The 17781-nt window shown below is 35.2% G+C and overlaps 1 long non-coding RNA gene across 10 annotated transcripts in view; it reads right to left on the bottom strand.

Annotated features, from left to right (window-relative positions):
• The window catches only part of LOC147349185 (uncharacterized), a 242944-nt gene that overhangs the window by 156312 nt on the left and 68851 nt on the right, over window positions 1-17781 (bottom strand). For all 10 annotated transcript variants that reach the window (XR_015149506.1, XR_015149511.1, XR_015149512.1 and 7 more), the window contains one exon: window positions 7722-7834. This is a non-coding gene — a long non-coding RNA (uncharacterized LOC147349185). The remainder of the gene's footprint in view (window positions 1-7721; window positions 7835-17781) is intronic.

Genomic DNA, 17781 nt, shown 5'->3' with positions numbered 1-17781 from the left:
CTGAATATCCTCTGCATGGAACCAGAGTCATTCTTATAAAACAGAAATCAGATTGAGCCACTCTCTTCATGTCAACACTCTGGTTGTTTTCCCACATCCTTAAAATAAAATACCAAGCTCCTCCCATGACACACACCTCTGGTCCCTAGTTCACTCTCACAATCATCCTCAATTCTCCCACTTTTCCTACTTGCTATGATCCATCTCTTGGTCATTTTGCTATTCCTTGACTGTGCACATGCCTGTCTAAAGCATGTTGACTTGCTCATCTTTCTGCTAGAGCTCTCTTTAACCATGTGTCTAACGCTGGTCATTCCACACAACAGTCAGCTCTCTTCTGACTGTCCTCTTTGTGCAGAGTTCATTTTAGACCACTGGCCCTCCACTTATTAGGATACTTTAATTTTCCTCACAATATTTACCTCTGTCAATACTGTGTATATTTATTTGTCTAATATTTCCATCCCTAAATAAAATGTAAATTCCTGGAGAGCGGAAACTTTTCCTTTTTTGCTGTTTCTCAGGACATAGAAGTGCATGGCACTCAGGTGATATGCAATAAATTCCTATTTTAATTCATTAATTTGCCAATTGTACCTGTACAAACTATCGTGTAAATGGATATGAATTACAGATGACAACTTTCTAGCTCTGAAAGTTTGGCCAGGTAAGCAAACTATTTGGAAAAATGGTTGCAATGACATTTATTTCATGTGTAAAGTGCTTATAATACTGCCTGACTCATTCAAATGCTCATGGAAAGTTATATTTTATTTTAATTATGTTATTGTTTACATTAAAATGAACTGCTACATTCGTGTAAAGGAAATGTATATACGCTAAACATGTATAAATATAGGGTCCTCATTGTACTATCAGTATCAGGTTCCTGGCTGTAATGAGGTTTCTTTGGGAGGCAAGAGTTCCTATTACACAAAATATTTTCTCATGAAATGATCACAATTTCCTGAAAAGTATTTTATATATTCTCTGTTATAGCTTGTATTCCTATCTAGAATCAGTTTGAAAATATTTCCATAGTACTGAGTTTCAAATTCCATTTTTATCTTCAAGTTGACTTTTTTCAGTAACAATTATTCTCCACTTACACAAATATTCTTTGATCTTTTGTTTTCAAGGCTCAGAGAAATAAATATAATGTTTAAGATGAAATACAGTTAAATGTATCAGTGATCTTTCATTATTTTATTATTAATGGTAGAATAAACCTTAAATGGAATTTACTTTTCTGGTATTTTGCTTTTAGGGGAAAAGATGAAGGACATGAGAGTATATCAGTGTTTGTCTTAAGATCAGTGCATAGTCAATCTAATCTCCCACAACTTTTCAAATATATTCCTCTGCAATGATAACCTCTTCTAGCAAGGACTCTTTGCACTATGTTTGAAGTTCCTTTGATGTTACTGTATTATTCCATATGGAGCCAACTGCAACAAAACCTCATCACTTGAAACTAAGAAGAGTTTTTGTTCTACAACAAAAATAAGAGTTTGAACATTTAATCATATGATTTTATGTTGACCAGCAGTATCATTCAAAGGATAGATTCACTTTGCTGAGACCCATTTTCCTGGCACTCAACCAAATATTAAAATGGAGCCCTATAAATAACATTAGTGTACTGTGAAAAGGCAGCAAAAAATAGCATCCATATCATTAGTCTATGTCAATCAAATTATTGCTGCTATTGCTAACGGGAGCATATCATCAAGTACTTAAATTTTTCCGAGTTTGTTAATGAACATAACTCAAGTCCCTGTATTTTCAGTGTACAGATTACAAGACAATTTTATTGGCATTGGATATGGATTTATTTCAGGTGAGTTTAAGCAAGATGTGGACAAGATTCTTAGAGTTGACAACATCAGGGTAATGATTAATCTTACAGGATGGGAGAAGATATTTATTATTCACAAAGATGTATGCTGGAGATTTACCAAGAAGATTGAGGATGTCATTACTCAGTATGTCATTACCTATTTAAACATAAAATACTACTACCAATAAAAACAATTGCCTATATATATTGTTATTTTGCTCTGAACCAAGTAAATAATGATTTTTAGTTTGCTATATGAATTGCCTTATCATGACAACAGTGTTTAATTCCTCTGTTTAGAATTGTGGAAAGTGAGGTTCAATTCAGTTCAGTTCAGTCGCTCGGTCGTGTCCAACTCTTTGTGACCCCATGAATCACAGCACGCCAGGCCTCCCTGTCCATCACCAACTCCCGAGTTCACTCAAACTCATGTTCATCGAGTCGCTGATACCATCCAGCCATCTCATCCTCTGTCGTCCCCTTCTCCTCCTGCCCCCAATCCCTCCCAGCATCAGGGTCTTTTCCAATGAGTCAACTCTTCGCATGAGGTGGCCAAAGTATTGGAGTTTCAGCTTCAGCATCAGTCCTTCCAATGAACACCCAGGACTGATCTCCTTTACAATGGACTGGTTGGATCTCCTTGCAGTCCAAGGGACTCTCAAGAGTCTTCTCCAATACCACAGTTCAAAAGCATCAATTCATCAGTGCTCAGCTTTCTTCACAGTCCAACTCTGACATCCATACATGACCACTGGAAAAACCATAGCTTCGACTAGATGAACCTTTGTTGGCAAAGGAATGTCTCTGCTTTTCAATATGCTATCTAGGTTGGTCATAACTTTCCTTCCAAGGAGTAAGCATCTTTTAATTTCATGGCTGCAATCACCATCTGCAGTGAGGTTAACAGAGCTCATTTACTTTGTTCACATAGTAAGTTGGATTTATATTTAGGTGTTTCTGGCATCAAGGTTCATGATTTTTTATGATTTAAATATATGGTCTATTGAAATAGACTAGAATTTAAGTCAATTTCTTTTTTCTCTTAATGAGAAATATTTTAAATAATAATTTCTTCTAAGCATTCCTTCCCAGTGGGGCATAATTTACATCAAAAAGAGCTAATATTTGGGAGAATCAATATAAGCAAACTTATTGGAGTACATAAGAAGTTATACACTGGGGGAAAAATGTCCTGAACTTGAAGTTGGAGATAGAAATAATCCCTTCTGAAGATTAGTTAAATTAAGACTGTTATAAAATACATGCACAAGCTTGATGCCATCTTTAACACAGAGATTCATGGTTATTTTACAGAAGTAAGAAAGTAGTAAGAAGATAAATATTACTGGATAATTAATTCCCTTTTATTTTCTAAACAAAGTTGTCACTGGTTATTATTTTATACAATCAAGAATATATTCTTTATCTTCTCAACTATCTTATTTAAATAGCTATGAGTCACTGTAGCAAAATATAAAAATTATATCAAAGGGTGCTAAGGATATTGTGCATTTCCTACACCCCATACATTCCAAATAAATGACAGTTTGAAGCAAAATATTTAAAAACAAACTCTTTACATATAATACAGATGATTTATCGAAAACCAGCCCATACTTTTCCAAGTAAAAAACAATTTTAAATGAAACAGGAACTACACAGAGTTATTACTATCAGTATTACTATGTAATATTTCTTGGCATATCTAGAAAATTCAGAAAGAACAGATCATGAATATCTGGCATAAAGAAATTATAATGAGCTAAAAGAAGAGCTAAAATTATCTTCTTTTGCTGATAAAACTGCATACACAGAGACTCAAAGAAAGTCTAATAATATTTTTATTTACTAAGGTGATTGTTGAGGTGGCCAGTTACGTTTTACATATTCAAGAAGAAAAAATGTAGAATAGGAATTAGAAAAAACATTGGAGTGAAAAAATTATGACAAAACAATAAAATTCTCATAAATATACACATATCTTAAGGTATAATTCATATATAATTTACTCAAGGGTAATTCTGCTAGTTTTGACAAAGGCATATAATCAATAGGTAGAACAGATTCTTCACCTTCCAAAATTTCTCCTGTGCCCCTTTCAGTCAACAATTCTATTATCCTAACTTTTTACAGACACTGTTCTGATTCTTGTCCCTGTGATTTTGCCTTTTCCATAATGTTATATAGATTAATAGAATATGTAGAATTTTGAGTCTGACTTCAACTGAGCGTAATGCATTTGAGATTCGTTGACCTTGCTGTATGAATCAGTAGTTCATGTATTCATAGCTGAGAGATATTCCTATACATGTAATAGTATTCCCTGATTAAGGAACTTTAGAAACAGGACACAGTGGGTAAAGGTGATGAAAATGCACATACGTCGTTAGATCATAAGTACTGGGGATGAAATGTGCAACATGATTAATATAATAAACACTGTTGTGTTATACGTTCAAGTTAGGATAATAAATCCTATAAGTTCTCATCCCAACAAAAAATTATTTCTTTTTATTATTTTTTCTATATAATTGATTTAAATTTATTGTGGTAATCATTTCATGATGTAGGTCAAATCATTATGGTGTACGTGATAAATATACTGTGCTGATGTCAATTATATCTCTCTAAAACTGGATGGAAAAAAGTCTCAGCTAATAGTAAAAAAAAAAAAAAAGACAAATTTTATAAAGAAATAAACTACACAAAACTATAGGAACCAACCATGTAAGCCAATCTAGCATTTAATCTAAGACATGAATACGTATAAATTAGCTGAACGTTCAGGAAAGTAAAAAAGATATTGTTATTCAGTCACAAAGTCCCATATGACTCTCTGCAGCCCTGTGGATTGCAGCATGTTAGAAATTAACTGAACATTCAGGAAAGTGAAAAAGACATAAAATGTCCATAAACTTAGGCAAACCCAATAGAAGAAATGAAATTTTAATGGAAAAAAAATGCATCCAGAAACAGAGCCACATAAATAGTCCAATTAATCTTTGACAAGGGAACAGAAGCCATACAATGGAGAAAAAAAGAAGCTTTTCAATAAATGATGCTGTGACAACTGGACATCTTCATTCAAAATAAAATGAACCTAGACACAGACCTATACCCTTAATAAATTAACTTAAAATGGATTATAGACCCAAACATAAAGTGCAAAACTATAAAACTCCTAGAAGCTAACAGAAAATCTATATGGCCTTGAATATTATGCTGAATACTAAGGGTACAATCTATGAAATAAATAAATTTATAAGCTAGACTTCATTAAAATGTTTTAAAAATTTTGTTCTGGTAAAGACATTGTCATGGTAGTGAGAAAACAAACTATAGATCAGCAAAAAATATCTGCATGATACATATCTAATAAAGGACTGTTACCCACCCACTATGTACAAAGAACTCTCAAAAGTCAATAAAAATACAAAGAACCTGACTAATATGTGGCCTAAATGCCTGAACAGATACCTCACTAAAGAGATAAACAATGACAAATAATAATAGGAAAATATTCTCCATATAATGTCAGTAGGGAATTGTAAATTAAAACAATGAGATACCAAAGGAATAAAATAAAAACCTTATTAGAATGCCCAAAATGCCTAACACTAATACTAAGAAATGCTGGTGAGGATGTAGAGCAAAGGAACTCTCATCATTGCTATTGGGAATGTAAAATGGTATGGCCACTTTGGAGGACAGTTTGGCAATTTATTAAAGTAAACAAACTCTTACATTTGATCCAAGAATCATGTTCCTTTGTATTTACACAAATGCTTTTAAAACTATGTACACACAAAAATCTGCACGTGGATATTTTAGAGCAGCTTTATACACAATTGCAAGCAACCAAGATGAACTAGGTTGAAAGTATAAAGACATATAGACAATGGGATACTATTCAGCATTAAAAAGAAATAAAACATCAAGCCATGGAAAGACATGGAGAAACTTTAAATGCATATTAGTAAATGAAAAAGGACATCCTGAAAAAGCTACATTCTATATGATTCCAACTACTGTAATGACATTCTGGAAAAGGCAAAACTATGGAGAGTATAAAAAGATCAGTGATTGCCAATGAACAGAGAAGATGGAAGTATGGAAAGGAGGGATGAATAGGTGAAGAACAGGATTTTTAGAATAAAATTATTCTGTATGGTATCATAAGGTAGATACTTATCACTATAGAAAAGCTATAGCATGTAAAAACACCAAGAGCAAATCCTAATATAGACTGTGGACACTTATGATAACAATGTAGGTTCATCAATTGTAACAATTTTTTTTCATGAAAATTATTTATTTTTTGAATTTTGAATTTTTTATTTAAATTTATTTTTTAAATTGAAGGTTAATTGTTTTACAGAATTTTGTGGTTTTCTGTCATACATCAACAGGAATCAGCCATAGGTATACCCATGGCCCCTCCCTCCCATCTCCTCTCCATCCCATCCTTCTAGATTGTCAGAGAGTCCCTGTTTGAGTTCCCTGATTCATACAAAAAATTCCCGTTGGCTATCTATTTCACATATTGTATTGTAAATTTCCATGTTACTCTCTCCATATATCTCACCCTCTCCCTCCTCCTCTCCCTTCATGTCCATAGGTCTGTTCTCCATGTCTGTTTTATTGTTAATAATAAAAATGGGAAGTAATTACACTGAAGTAAAAACACTTCAGTGTAATGAAGTGTTTATTTCCATGCTGTGTAATTATAGATAGTTTTCCTGCTTTACTAATTTTTCAAATAAAACATAAAGTATAAGCTTTTATCATTTTTATAAGCTGATAATTGTTATCAGAAGAAGTCACTGAAAACCTGAAATGGAATAAAAAATGTCAATAGGGAGATGAACAGATTATGTTAATATGCAATTAATCTCAGTATAATATAAAAAGATATAAATAAAAACAGGAATGAAATACCCATTTACACCCATCAGACTGGGAAATACGAAATGAGTTACAAACACACAACAGAGACAAAGTTGTGAAAATGAGTACTGTCATGTCACTGGGAGGAATAGAAATAGCTTCATCTCTAGGGAAACTAATCTGGAATGAGCTATCAAAATTTTATATGTATATAACTTTAACCAGCAATACCACCCATTTATTTTCTGTGTTCCTCTCTACCACATATTTGGCATGTGGAACTCCTAATTTTATTTAGTTTCTCTGGATCTGTTCTCCCAACATTGCAGACTAAGGGGATCAAGTTAAGAAAATGTATTCAATATTAAATTGTATTTAGGGCCCTGAGAATATAGATGGTTTAGATTTCATAAATGTTGTTACCAACATGCTCTGCTAGGTGGTTTTCTACAGCACGGTTTAATTGGTTAGATACTATCAGAGAGAGAAAATAGTTTTCTTAAATATTATGTTTGGTTTCATTTTCCCAAGAAAAATGACAAAAGGAGAAATAGACAAATCCTAATAGCAATGACAAAAATGTAATTAAAAACACGTGACAGCATGTTTGGTAGAAACAGATGGAATTAAGGAAAAAATCATGAATAGGAAGAGAATAATTGGGTCTGTGGACTAAAAATCTTCTTGAGGTCAAAGAACAGTCATAGTTGGGATTGTTAGACTAATAAAATGTAATAAGATCAGAGGAAAAACTTCTGTATTAGTTATTCTATAACTTTACATTTTGATGATGAAATTGTCTGGGACTATGCTAAAGCTGAAACTCCAATACTTTGGCCACCTCGTGCAAAGAGTTGACTCATTGGAAAAGATACTGATGTTGGGAGGGATTGGGGGCAGGTGGAGAAGGGGACGACAGAGGATGAGATGGCTGGGATCTTCCTGACCCAGGGATCAAACCCTTGTCTCATCCTTTGGCAGGTAGATTCTTTACCATTGATCCACCTGGGGGTAGCAAAGACCAGAATCATCAAATGCAGGAGATTGTCCAAAAGGTCATTAGGTATCAGCAAGCAGTTGTAGAAGTAAACACAAATATGATAAGTCCTAAAAAAAAAAAAGTTTATTTTAAAATGAGACAGAGTAATCTATTATACATTTGATAACAACTCAATATATCAGAGAAAATGAGGTCATAGTATTTTACGTAGTTTTAAAAGAGAAAATGAACAATCATGGAGATTAAAATGCAATGAACACACAAAATTAAATGGAGACCTGGTCAATGTTTGAGTCACAACTGACTTTCACTTTGGCCAGATAGTCTTTCTGAAATGAAAAACTGCTGTCGATAGAATTAAAAACCAAGGGAAAGCTGAAGGATTTGTGTTCTCTTTAGAGAAAGCACAGTATTTCTTAAAGGATTGGTTCAATTATAACCTCCAGATTTTAATCTGTGTATGTCCAATGCAAAGTACCCAGATAAGCTACATTGTGGTTGAAGAAGGCAATAATAAGTAGTCACATTAGGCTCCTTTGGATAAGATGATTATGTTGTTTATTATAAGTATCATAGTTACTGTTGCTGTCTAGATAAAAGCATGAATTATGCATTTAAATTAGATAAAATCTGAATATATGTATATGTATGCTTCCTTTTCTCACTATATATATATATATATGTATGCTGTTGTTCAGTCACTCAGTCATATCCTACTCTTTTTTACCCCAATGAACTGCAGCCCGCCAGGCTCCTGTGTCCATGGGATTTCCCTGGCAAGAATACTGGTGTGCATTGCCATTTTCTGCTCCAGTGGACCTTCCTGACCCAGAGATCAAACCCATGTCTCCTGCATTGCAGGAGGATTCTTTATCAGTGAGCCACAGGGAAGCCCAAGCACCACAGTGGTAATAGACTAAAAAAAAAAAAAGCCATGGTGTCAAATAGTGTCATCTCATTATACAATAACTAAACCCATTATGCTTTAATAAATCAAAATTTTAAAAGAACCTTAGACTCCAGGAAAACTCACAGATATTTTCTCTGACATAGTTATAATTTGCATGAGACCAGCAACAAAATTTTTCCTTAACCAATACAATCCAGTGCCTGTCAAAGTGAATGGCACATTGTAGGCACTTAGTACATACTAGTTGAATGAATAGAGATTTCTAGAGATGCTGCCTGCTTCACTCAAGTTGGGTGCACAATGAACTACTCCCGTTTCTACTACTTTAAAAGCATATTTAGATGTACTTCTCTTTCCTTAACTTTTAAACACTCCTCTGGGTACAATTGAGAGTATATTCATTGATCCTTGCAGAGAATCCTCAGGTAGGGAGAGATTGCTTTCTAACCTGGACTGCTCAGTCCTACTGATGGAGAAAGGTAAGTAACTTTGAAAATGGGGAGCCAGGCACTTGCATTATCATTTGTATGAAGACTAAATATACTGTCTTTCTCCAATTTCAAAATATTGCCACTTTATGTGGTAATATATAAAATTTCATTAACATTTTAATCACTTAGTGAATGATAACTATAATGTCAACTCCTAAACTTTTTATCTCACAACTTTTCATCTTTGAGATGCTAATATGCTGTAAACTTTCTTATTTCTTCTGTTTTATCTAAAATAAGCACATTTATATTCTGTGAACATTTATTTCAGACTTGTTTCCATTTGTGTTTTAACATTTAAAGTTGAAAGCCAAAGGTAGGATGTTCCCAAATTCATAATCCCTGAGGGATCTTTTGTTCTTGACTGGATTCTGATAAAATTACCACTATGCTATTCAATCTAATTTATTTTCTCCAAAATTTTTCTAAGTGATTATGACATTAATAAGTTTCTTCAATAGATTTTGTCCTAAGTAAATCACCGAAAACTGCATGAGTTGTTACTACCAACTGATCTCCTCCTGAGAAAAAGAAAGTACCACGACTCCACTCTCCATTTCCATTGCAACAGGCTGAGAAAGATTCATGTTTAAAATTCAAAGGCTGTGGTTGAATTGTATAGAAATACATGTTTTTTAAAATCCCAGCAATTGGTTCATCAGTTCAATTTTATTTGTATCTTTTTTGTATTTTTTTCATCATATACTCCTTGGGAAATAAGGCAAAAATTAATCTCCAAAAACCTTTTTTTATCAAGGGTTTTTACTTCATTTACTGAAATCCTGAAAACTCCAAACAACATCAATAAATGAGTACATGAAATTGGACTAGCTAATTTTTGTTTGCATATGTCTATAATTTTAGTAACAAGTTGGGGAAAAGATAGGATGGGGAACAGAGAGAATTAGAACTTGGTGATTTAAATGCAAGATTAATGGTTATCAATGGTAATAAAGGACTGTGTATCAAATTAAATGAGTGAATAAATGAACATGAGACTCTTAAGACTATACTCTTCTTAGCCAGTCCATTCTTCACATTCTTCACAAACATTTTTTAATTAATTTATCTTCACAAACATTTCTAATAACACAAATCACCATTCAATGAAATACAGTAGAAATAAAATATGACTAAAAATCTATTTATGTTTGAGTTTCTGTTTCATTCTGTCTATAATGTTTATGCCACTGAAAGCAAAACAAATATCTGTTTCTTTATTAATAGCATTATCCCCTTTAACTATCAGCCTAAACATTCTTCCTCTATTTTCTCCTTATAGGAGAAGCATTATATGCTTCATATTCAAAGCTAGGTGAAGCATACTGAAAACACCAAAAAATACAGAAAGACAGGATTGGCCATTTTAAAAAGGCAAAAATAAAAATGCAGAAAATCAAAAGTTTAACTTCCTCCTTTTATGTCCTCTATAAGTAATATGCCACTAATAGAATGCAGGAATAAATGAACTTTCTTGGTGTCTTAATTGAGTATTGTCTAGCAGTACTTTTCATAAGGCTTGTAAAAAATGTTCCCTCTGGTAACTTTAAGTTCATTTTTGTAATTAGCATTTAGTTGTATCTTTGAAAAGAAACCAGCTTCTTTTTGCCTGCCAACAGCAATTTTTAGCTCAGCAGATAAAAATTAGGTCCTGTGCATTAAAGCCAACAGGTCTGATGTCAAGACGGGAATACTGCCATCATTTTATCTGGAAAATTAATTTAATTTGTTCTAAATATGATATCTGTTTATTTATGCATTCAAACTCTATTTGTATATACTTTTAACAAAAATATAGATCTTATGCTTAAATGCTAAAGATTAATTGGAAACAATTATTTGGAATACATAGGCAATCTATTCTAAATAATTTTTCTAGCATACTGAATACCTATGTACAAATTTCCTTCAAAATAAAACAGGATATATATTTACTGAATTTTATGTTCTATTCATTGACAAAATCTTCATCTTAAAGTGTTCAAGTGCATTTATTTCATCCTGTTTTATTGCCATAATACTATAACTATGATGACCACAATAAGGTTTAAAAAAACTTCATTTATCTATTCTTTATAAACTCAATCAAAGTCTGAAAACCTGCTAAATTAAGAATACTCATCTTCAAAATTTGAGATATTCATCAAGTCACCTAACCTTAATACTTTACAGAAAAACTAAAAAAAAAGAAAGAAAGAAACTGAAAATTTTCCAGATAAATTTTCTAGCTTTTGAAGCATTCTAGATACCTAAGCAATCCAATTACAAATGCTGTGCTCTGTGTTTACCCCTTAGATAGCTGATGGTGTTGTTTAAAACATGACATAAAAGTTGCACATAGAGAGAAAAAGATGGCAGGGGAGTAGGTGGATGTGGAGTACATCTCTCTCCATGGATACATCAGGAATACACCCTCAGATGCAGAAGTGCATGCAGAACACCTGCTGGGAGAGGGCAGGAGTACCTGACCAGGGAAAAGAATTTATAGACCCATGCAAAACTTGGTAGGATGAAGGAACTAGGGGAAAAAACAGGAGTGTTAATAGGACTGGACCTGCCCTTCGTGGGTGGGGGAACTGAAGCAGGGGTCTGATCCCCACATCGGGGCAATTGTCTGAGTCAGAGGAGAAACATTTAAGGCTGAGAGTGAAACAGCTGATCTGTGGTAGCCTAAATGGAATGAGAATCAGAGTCCTTGCTGCAGTCGTACACACCCCAGACAGGGAGGCAGATCCTCTGGGAAGCCATACACACCCCAGACAGGGAAGGCGCAGCAGCTGGAAGCTGGAGTTAAGGGATTGTGGAGCAATCCCAGGGCGAGTGCGGCTGTTGACTGCGGAGAGATGGATTAAAGGGATGGGATGGAGCAGATTGTGGTGGGAAATGCTTGTGGAGGAAAGCTGGGCAGCCACGAAAGGAAGGCGATACTGCTGAGTCAGGCATAAGGAGTGGAGCCATCACCATAGCCTTTCTCCCCAACACTCCAGCATCAGCAGCTGAACAACAAAGAGGCTGGCCCATCAAACTGCCTGAAGAACCGAGCTACAGAGTAAAACCCCACACAGGGTGCCCCTATAAGTGCCTGACAAGCTGAACAACAGAGAAGGACCTGAGGCAAGGAAGCCCTCTAAGTGCCTGAACTGGCAGAGCTATGGAGAAAGACTGGGCAAAGAGGACTTCTGATCACCAGCTACAAGAGGTTTGAAAATAGACTCCGATAGGGCCATAACTACTGTGGCAGAGGCAGTCCGTGTCCCTGCACACTTGGAGCCACCAGAGTCCCCACAAGCCAAGTAGCTGTGCCACCTTCACTCTCAATTCTCACTGGGGCAGAGCTTCCAGAGGCAGAAAAAGTCTCATGTCTATGCACACAGGGTTGCTTTGGTAGTGTCCAACTCTTTGTGACCCTGCAGACTATGGCCTGCTGGGCTTCTCTGTCAGGGAAGGGCTTCTCCAGGCAAGAATACAGGAGTGTATTGGCCAGTACTGGTTGCCATATCCTTCTAGAGCACTACATTTCCTGCTGCCCTAGCCGCCAACTCCCCTGAGTACCTAGTGCTGCCAGAACCCCTGTGACCCAAGCAGCTGTACTACCTCCACACCTGGCCTTCACAGGGACAAACCCAAATCCTCCAGGGCAGCCCCAGGAGCAAACCCCAGTGGTTGACCCACAAGCAGAGGTGGAAATAAAACTAAAATTGAAGCCCGGGGGCAGTGTGCCTAAGGAAGAAGACCCAAAACCTTCCTACCAGCTGTACAAGCTGAAGATTAAATCCACATGATCAACTAGGCAGACTCTGTCTCTATGAAATATATAAAAGGACATTGAGAGCTCCTACAAAGAAAACATACTAGTTCTAATAGCTGCAGACATTGGAAGCAAGAACACAAAGGAGTAGGACAGATTAGAATCCGAGCTGTCCTCACAGCAGGTCCAGAGATAAGCACAGTGCTGAAGGGCATCCTAGGGAGGCGAGGCAGACTGTCACTCCCAGCAAGGGAAAGGATTCTGACAGCAGTGACTCAAGAAAAACATGTATTATTCTTATGTTTTGTCTCCTTCTGTAGATTCTTTTGGATTTTTTTCCCCTCTGTCCTCAACTTGTAGTTGTCGATTTTATTGACACTATGAAATCTAATTAAGCTTTTGAGCTTCTTTTTTTTCTCTTTTTTTAATCATTAAGTCACATTTTTTATTGTTGTTATAAACCACTGCCTCTGTGTTGGGTTTGGGTTAGGGTTAGGGTTAGGGTTTTGCAGTTCCGGGGAATTTTCTTTTTTTCTCTCTCTCTTTTTAAATTTAATTTTTAAACCTATTATTATTTTTTCTATATTTATTCCTTTGTTTGCTTTTCCTACTGTTCTTTTCCCCTTGCAGTTAACCTTTAATGTATATAAATCTTTATCTACCTCTGTTTAACTTTGCATATCTATCCTTCCTTTCTTTCTTTCCTTTCCTCTCAACATATTTGTTAGTTCTATTTTCATTGCTTTATTCCCCTGTTGGCACCTTGCTTTAGTTTCGTTTTCAGTTTGTGCTTTACTTAGTTTTTTTCTGGCAGATAGAATTTTTGGTTTCCTTTGTTCACTGGGTCAATCTATTGTACTTTATTTTTGTTGAACTGTTTTGATTTTGCTTATGGGTGTATATGTTTACGTGTATATTCCATTATTTTAATTATTATTTGCCTCATTTTATAACTGTCATTTGTCTGGGGTCCATCTTTGGTTTCTCATTTTTGGGTATTTGTTTTAATCTGAACTTAATGCCATTTGGAGAAGGAAATGGCAACCCACTCCAGCGTTCTTGCCTGGAGAACCCCAGGGATGGGGGAGCCTGGTGGGCTGCCGTCTATGGGGTAGCACAGAGTCGAACATGACTGAAGCGACTTAGCAGCAGCAGCAGCAGCAATGCCATAATAAACCACTTGTGGAATCTTCATTCCTGACCAGAGATCAAGCCTTGAGCCTAGGGAGGGGGAGCACCGACTCTGAGACCCTAGACTACCAGAGAACTAACTCTAAGGAGTCTCAAATAGTGAGAACTCACACTAAGGAAACCACTTGAATACAAGACCAGGCATCACCCAACCACCATCGCACCCTGTACAGGATGCCTCATCTAAATAACAAAACAGAAATACAAACCCAGTCATCAGCAGACAGGACTACCACCTCACTGTCTTGACCATCAGAGGAAAAACAAACAAACAAACAAAAACTCAGCACAAATCTCACCCTATAGGAAGCTTACAAACACTACTGGACCAACCTTAGGAGAGCAGAAACCAAAAGGAAGAAAGACTTCAACCTCAAAGGCTGGGAAAAGGAGACCTCAAACACAGTAAGTTAAAAATAATAATAATAATGAAAAAGCAGAAAAATACTACACAAATGAAGGAATAAACTAGAAACAAAGAAGTCCAAATAAATGAAGAGGAAATAGGGAAACTACTGGAAAAAGAATTCAGAATAATGATGGTAAAGATGATAATAATAATAATAAACCTTGAAAACAAAATGGAGAAAATGCAAAAATCAATTAGCAAAGACTTAAAAGAATTAAAGAATAAGCATACAGAGACAAACAGCACAATTACTGAAATTGAAAATACTCTAGAAGGTAACAATAGCAGACTATCTGAAGCAGAAGGACGGATCAGTGAGCTAGAAGATAAAATGGTGGAAATAACTCCTGAGGAGCAGAATAAAGTAAAAAGAACGAAAAGAACTGAAGATAGTCTCAGAGACCTCTGGGACAATATGAAACACATCGACATCTGAATTATAGGGATCCCAGAAGAAGAGAAAAATAATGTGTATAAGAAATTTTTTCAAGAGATTCAACTTGAAAATTTCCCCAACATGGAGAAGGAAATAGTCAATCAAGTCCAAGAGGCACAAAGAGTCCCATACAGGATAAACCTATGGAGAAACAGGCCAAGACACATACTAATCAAACTAACAGAGATTAAACACAAAGAAAGAATATTAAAAGCAACAAGGGAGAAGCACCAAGTAACATATAAGGAAAACCCCATGTGTGTAACAGCTGATCTTTCAGCAGAAACTCTACAGGCCAGAAGGGAATGGCAGGACATATTTAAAGTACTGAAAGGGAAAAATATACAACCAAGATTACTGTACCCAGCAAGGATCTCATTCAAAATTGATGGAGAAATAAAAAGCATTTCAGATAAGCAAAAGTTAAGAGAATTCAGTACCAGCAAACCAGCTTTACAACAAATGTTAAAGGGTCTTATGTAGTCAAAAAATACAAGAGAAGAAAAAAATCTACAAAATCCACCCCAAACAATTAAGAAAATGGCAATAGGAACATATATATTCATAATTACTTTAAATATAAATGGATTAAATGCTCCAATCAAAAGACACAGACTTAATAATGAGTTCAATGAAATATATATATAAATATTCATGCTCATTGGGAGAACAAAGGAACACAGAGAGAACAAATAATCAGAAAATATAAAAAGAAACCAATTTGGGCTGCAAAATACAGTAATGGAAATAAAAAACACACTATAATTAACAGCATATAAGGTGATACAAAAGAACACATATACAACCTGGAGGAGAGAACAGTGAAAATCACAGGATTACAACAACAATAAGAGAAACAATTTTATGAGGCTAGTTTGAGAGCCCTCCGAGACAACACTGAACATACTAACATTTGCATTATAGGTGTCCTAGAAGGAGAAGAGAGAGGAAAGAGACAGAAAATCTATTAGATAACAATTATGTAAAGTTTAAAAATAAAATAAAATTAAAAAAAAAGAAAAATATTAGCAAAATATAGAAAATTTAAATAGCATAGGAATGAGCTGTATCTAATGAATAGTTATAGAACTCATTTCCTACAATGAGGAAAGACCAGTCCATAAAAGCAAGTCTTAATAAATTTTAAAGATTGTCTATTATTTCACCAACATTCACCCACTTCAGGGCTGTTAAGAACCAATTTAATTGCATAGCTTTGATAATAAAATACTATTGTTAATTCCCACCACAATAATTTATATATTCAGTGTGTTGACAATAAAAGTGTTGCTAGTGGTTTTCTTGAAACATATAATGTCTGATTTTTAAAATGTATATGGAAGAGTATGACCAAAAATGACAATTCTGAGAGAAAAAAGCTTGCTTTACCAGAAATTAAGACTTTTTATGAAGCTTTGTAAATCAAGACACATTGACTAAATAGAACAGAACAAAGAATATCAAAATAAATCTATACATATATAGAAATGCAAAAAAAAAAAAGAAAAGAAAATGCATTAGATAAAATCATGACTGAAAACTTCCTTAACCTGAGAAAGGAAATAGGTATCCAGGGCCAGAAATCAGAGTCCCAAACAGGATGAACCAAAAGAGACCCACACCAAGACACATAATTACAATGGCAAACATTAAAGATAATTTTAAAGGCAGCAAGAAAATAAAAAATCACAGAAAAGTGAATGCCCATAAGACTATTAGCTGATTTTTTTCAGCAGAAACTTTGCAGGACCAAATAACAAGCTATGATATTTTAAAAGAGCTGAAAGAAAAAATCATACAACTAAGGATACTCTACCCATTGAGGTAGAATTCTCAGACAAGCAAAAACTAAGAGTTCATCATCACTGAAACAGTCTTACAATGAATATTAAAGTATGTTCTTTAAGCAAAAAAGAAAGAACCATAAACAGAAAGAAGGAAAATAAATGAAGAAAAAACGGTAATTATATAGTAAAGTCTTTCCGATTTTTTTGTTTTCCTCTATTTCTTTGCATTGATCTCTGAGGAAGGCTTTCTTATCTCTCCTTGCTATTCTTTGGGACTCTGCATTCAGATGCTTATATCTTTCCTTTTCACTTCCCTTCTTTTCACAGCTATTTGTAAGGCCTCCCCAGACAGCCATTTTGCTTTTTTGCATTTCTTTCCCATGGGGATGGTCTTGGTACCTGTCTCCTGTACAATGTCATGAACCTCCGTCCATAGTTCATCAGGCACTCTATCAGATCTAGTCCCTTAAATCTATTTTTCACTTCCACTGTATAGTCATAAGGGATTTGATTTAGGTCATACCTGAATGGTCTAGTGGTTTTCCCTACTTTCTTTAATTTCAGTCTGAGTTTGGCAATAAGCAGTTCTTGATCTGAGCCATAGTCAGCTCCTGGTCTTGTTTTTGCTGGCTGTATAGAGCTTCTCCATCTTTGGCTGAAAAGAATATAAACTGTGGGGAGCGAGCTCCGCCCCTGGCAAAGGTCATGAGGAAGGAGGCTTGGCATACGCAAAGGCGGGATCAAGCCTCAGGAGTCTCCCTGGAAATTCTCGAGCAATCTACCCCCAAAACCAGAGTCTGCCTACTTTCTGCTTTGTGCTGTCACCTACACCTCTGACTTTACGGGGGGCTGTCCCCCACTACCTCTCTCTGAAAAAAGAGTTAGCTTACAGCTCCAGTTAATAATTCTTGGGTGTGACAGTGTTTCAACCTACAAACTCCTTTGGAAGTCCTCTAGCCTGCCTGAATAGGTTTTTTCCAGCAACATGTGATTGTTCAGAGCCTCCCAACTGTGAGAGGCAGGAGATGTTCTAAACTGTCTAAACACAGATTCCTTTGAGTAGTTAAAAGATTGATTAGAAA

The sequence above is a fragment of the Bos grunniens genome, chromosome 21, assembly GCF_055505025.1.
Source record: "Bos grunniens cultivar Pamir isolate PY7600 chromosome 21, Bosgru_T2T1.0, whole genome shotgun sequence".
NCBI classification, from domain to species: Eukaryota; Metazoa; Chordata; class Mammalia; order Artiodactyla; family Bovidae; genus Bos; species Bos grunniens.
This window is presented reverse-complemented; position numbering and strand designations above follow the sequence as displayed.